Below are 4,605 nucleotides of genomic sequence, written 5' to 3'. Positions count from 1 at the left end.
TTTATCAAATAAAGTCTAATGTTACAACTAATCATGGATCCCTCTAAGAACATGGACACAGTGTATAGTGTTATGACTGTACTATACCATGGTACTTGTGTCTGGTAAGAGTTATCGTGCATTTATCGTTATCGAGGTGAACTGGTCAATATATCGCAATATTGATTTTAGGCCTTATCGCCCAGCTCTACCCAACACTTCAAGTTGGCTGCTTGTGCTCTTTCAGGTCAGACGCGTTCGGACTGTTGGGAAGCGCCTCTKTTGTTTTCCACTGCCGGTCTCCGTTTAATGGTGGATGAAATAAAGAAGAGCAAGTGAACTTCGTGCTGACCAGGTAACTAATCCACTGGATAATTCAGAGGCTGTCTGTTTGGCAAGTTTCACTCCAGGAGCTGCGAGCTGCGAAGCTCGCTTTCAAGCTACGTTCAGACCCAACTYTGTTTACTGAACCAGCGGCTGCTGACGTCATTACGCTCTTGCGCGATGCTGCGTTCAGGACAAGCATGGAAAATTTCCCACTCTTACGCCAATGATGCGTTTAGGTGCCGAAACATGGTACCTTTTGATGTTACGTGAATGAGTTCTCTGTAGTACCGACAGAAGTTGGTCGGTACTTATAAAAGTATTGAAATCAGTACCCATCCCTCCCTAGTACAGCTATACAGACTAGGGTTGGGCATAATCGTATCGTGTGCAATTACTTGTCAGAAAAACTTTAATCGAGTATTTTTTGGCACTTGACGATTAATACAATTAATGCCACCAGGCAGAGTCCACTCGGTGCTTCTCTCCGCTTCAAATATAACAAACATTAAAATAAAAGTTCAGCAGTTTATTTATCTATCAATACAATTTAAAWTTTGATCTTAAGCCTGAAGTCTGTAATTTTGACACAATTTRGAACAGATTTTTAAGAAGAGCAAATCTTTCCCACTAAATTGGTCATGTGAYTAGGACATGAGGGTGTCCAGGGACTCCAGGGGATTAATCGTCAAATTAATCGTTATCGGCTAAATACCACAATTAATCGTGATTAATTTTTTTTGCCAATATTGCCCAACCCTAATACAGACAATGTTGAAGTCAGATTTTGAAAATGCTGTTTTTGTTYGAAGGTACCCAAGTAAATTTCCTTTACTCCTGATATTGCTGCAGCAGCATGCCCCCCGCTTTTGATTAATATGGATTTTTGATGCTCAATATACAGGTAAACGTCTGAAGGGGTTGACATGTATTATATAATTTTTCCAAATACGGACATACCGGTTTAAATAGCTTGAACACTTTTGGAACGTTACATCGTGCCTTCCACTAAACTGCAGCATCCTGAAACTGTGTGCCAGGAACTATCAGCACACGGAGCAAGCGTTGTTGGACAAATAMTTATCCTTAAGTAACCTTGTGAAATGTGGGACCAAATGTGGGCTCTACTCTATGTCTGTGGTCGCAGCTAGCTAACTTATAGAGCTGCGATAAGAAGGATTTCTAACCCGTGCACGCAGTTTAATGCAGTAGTGTATCAGTGACAACACCTGCTGATGCCAGAAAGGAAACTGTTATCTGCCCTCTGAAAACAACATAGCAGCCCGGCTAGCTCAGTCGGTAGAGCATGAGACTCTTAATCTCAGGGTCGTGGGTTCGAGCCCCACGTTGGGCGCAAATCTTTTGCAGATTTTTGTACAACAATCACAAACTATCCAAAATAATGTAAAAGGTCGTGAAATATGTTAAATGTCGCAAGACTTTTTCTCAGCTTTTTTCTTACTAAAACCTTAACACATGCCAAATTGTCCGTAATTTACATGGATTTTCTCTCATTGTGCAGATATACAGAAGTATAGCACAATTTCATGAATGTTTTCAAGTTTTACTGACTTTTTCAAAAATTCAGTTTCAAATTTATTTTACATCTGTAGGATGTTTAAAATAACACAATAAACATCAAATAACCATATCCTATCTCTCTATAAATAATATCTCTCATCCTCATTTCTTCCTGCTTTGAGCTGCAGGTGCTATCGTCTCCATGGCCGACAGTCCGCCTGCATTCCCCCCCTCCACGCCACCCCGTGCATAGAATATAGCATAGAATTTTTTTGCGAAAATTATGTTTTATATTAGGGCTCATTATACAGGTAAACGTCTGAACATAACAAGCGTGAGTACTGCCAGGTGGTGCAAATACGTAACTATGATGTCTGTGTAATTTATTCAATCCATAATCATTTATTATGAAACTCAAAAATCGTAAATTAAAAGATGAGGCCACGTCCACTCCAATTATATGAATGTTGTCTCTGTGGCACAGTTGGTTAGCATGTTTGGCTGTTGTCTGAAAGGTTTGTGGTATTTGCTAGCCTGTTTTAAACCAGACCCTGTCCTTCACTTTGCTGGGTCTGGACTTGATGCATAGAGAATCGATTTCTTGCAGGAGGCGTGGCCTCTGCTGAAGCATGTGTGTGTTGTCGGTGTGAAGGAGGCTAAGCTACGAAGCTAACCGAACATCACGTGTGCTGTTAAYAACCATACTGAGAGGACAAAAGTACCGAGCCAAACGAGACGGCTGTAAATGAGAGCTGCTGCTTTGTCAGACAAATTTAATTTAATTTGGAAGCCTTATCAACACAGACTGGCTTCATTCACTTCCTCCACTTCCGTATGCTAAAATAACTAGCAGACACTGCGCAGAACATCGACGTCATTCAAAACTCTACCTTCTGTTTGCTGATTGGCATAGGTAAAACAAACTTTAAGCAGACACTGCACAGAAAATTGACGTTCTGTTCTCTGATTGGCCCAGCTAAAAATCTGCCTGCGAAATCCATCTCAATAAGTCCCAGACGGAGCAGTGAAGGGAAGCTAGAATTGAGCGGAGCTGCGTAGGAAGGCAAGGGCCAGGCTAGGTATTTGCCAAATGAATAACAAATCTTTCAAAACAGTACACGTGATGACTATCAGGTCATCTGTTGAAAATATGAAGTCTTTGTGCACCTAATTCTCAGAGTTCCTTTGTCTTTTGTGAGCAAAGACCATAAAATGCATTATCAAAATAATCCAAACAAAGACTGAAAAACAAAACAACTGGACTTCTATTCTGAAGCTGATTGTGAGAGGGCTCATTAGTGATTACATTCCAATTTATATTAGACCTATCAAATAACGTAGATTCAAAAATTAACGGAGGCCACACCCACTTTTTTTTCTGGCACTAGTGTTTGTGCACCAAGTCTCTGTGGCGCAATCGGTTAGCGCGTTCGGCTGTTAACCGAAAGGTTGGTGGTTCAAGCCCACCCAGGGACGAGTCTAGTTTTTCGCCAAAGACTGTAAATGAGTATTTGCCTTTGAAAATGTTCCACAATATCCAAAAAAAAAAAAAATTCTCATTTGTTAGAAAAAGAAAGATCATGTCAACAACCCTGTTCCTTTTGCCCCACTGTTCAGACATTTTCCTGCTTCAACACACCTGACTGAAATAAATGAGTGAGGGATTGACAGGCTTTTACTAAGCTTGATGACATTTTGAATAGATCATTTATTTGAATCAGTTGTGTCGAAGCAGGGAAACAGTTCAAATGTACTCATAAATACAACATAACCCACACTCAACATCCGTAGTCTACATTAAGATAAGTTATCGGTGCTGACACACAGTCTCTGTGGCGCAATCGGTTAGCGCGTTCGGCTGTTAACCGAAAGGTTGGTGGTTCGAGCCCACCCAGGGACGAGCCATGTTTTTTTTTAAACCAAACACTAAATGAATAGTTGCTTAACAAACCCTTTGCAGTGTGCTACAAAATTTAACCAGTTCTCATTTCTTGAAAAAGAAAGATCATGTCTACAACACTGTTCCTTAAATAAGTATATACGTGTGTGTCTGTCTGTCTGTCTGTCTGTCTGTCTGTCTGTCTGTCTGTCTGTCTGTCTGTCTGTCTGTCTGTACTGATGCACTTTTCAGGGATGTTAATTTTACTATTTCACACACATGGTCCTTAAAAGGTAACAGATACAAGTACAAATGCACACACCCACCATGTGATCACCATGGAGAAATTGTATCTGCCACATGAATAGTGATGTTGTCAACTTCTTTAGTGCAATATTTAATTCAGTACTTCCTCAGCCTAAAGGCTCCTGCATACTCCCTCCAAACTGCCGATGTCGGCACGGGTTGTCTAGACTTGATCTGGCCTTATTTAAATAAAAATGACTACATGCCGTGAAATTCTTAGAGGGGCGGGCCGTCTCGTTGGCCGATGGGGGTGGGCTGAATAATGGTAGGGGAAACACTGGACTCAGACAAGAAGCAGTCTTCATGTCTCGGSCAGCCCATCAGGTATCAGGTGCCGATAAAACTTACAGGAAAGTTCTTCTCCACATAAATGAAGAATTCTGTCCTAAACGTTACCCTTAGACCGCTTCATATTTTTGGAGGACGCTTTTGTTTTAGCGAGACGCACATCGCAGCTCACTTTTCTTTTCCCCCCTCTCCCTCTCTCTCTCTGTTTCGGGAGGGGACGGAGCTCACCCTGCATGCCTGTTAGCAGGTAACGGCAGGTACAGGAAGCGACAGCGGCCAAAATACCTCTGAAACTCACCCAAATAAGC

General features: G+C 41.5%; 3 non-coding genes across 3 annotated transcripts; all 3 read left to right on the top strand.

Annotated features, from left to right (window-relative positions):
* The first annotated feature begins 1,584 nt into the window (after positions 1-1,584).
* On the top strand, positions 1,585-1,657 carry trnak-cuu (transfer RNA lysine (anticodon CUU)). The gene has a single exon. It is a non-coding gene; the product is annotated as a tRNA-Lys (tRNA).
* Positions 1,658-3,226: 1,569 nt separating this feature from the next.
* On the top strand, positions 3,227-3,300 carry trnan-guu (transfer RNA asparagine (anticodon GUU)). Its single transcript has one exon. It is a non-coding gene; the product is annotated as a tRNA-Asn (tRNA).
* A 350-nt stretch (positions 3,301-3,650) lies between these two features.
* On the top strand, positions 3,651-3,724 carry trnan-guu (transfer RNA asparagine (anticodon GUU)). The gene has a single exon. It is a non-coding gene; the product is annotated as a tRNA-Asn (tRNA).
* Positions 3,725-4,605: the final 881 nt, after the last annotated feature.

The sequence above is a fragment of the Austrofundulus limnaeus genome, unplaced genomic scaffold (genome assembly GCF_001266775.1).
Source record: "Austrofundulus limnaeus strain Quisiro unplaced genomic scaffold, Austrofundulus_limnaeus-1.0 Scaffold482, whole genome shotgun sequence".
In the NCBI taxonomy this organism is placed as follows: domain Eukaryota; kingdom Metazoa; phylum Chordata; class Actinopteri; order Cyprinodontiformes; family Rivulidae; genus Austrofundulus; species Austrofundulus limnaeus.
The sequence above is the reverse complement of the archived record's forward strand: the minus strand, read 5'-3'. Positions and strand labels throughout refer to the sequence as shown.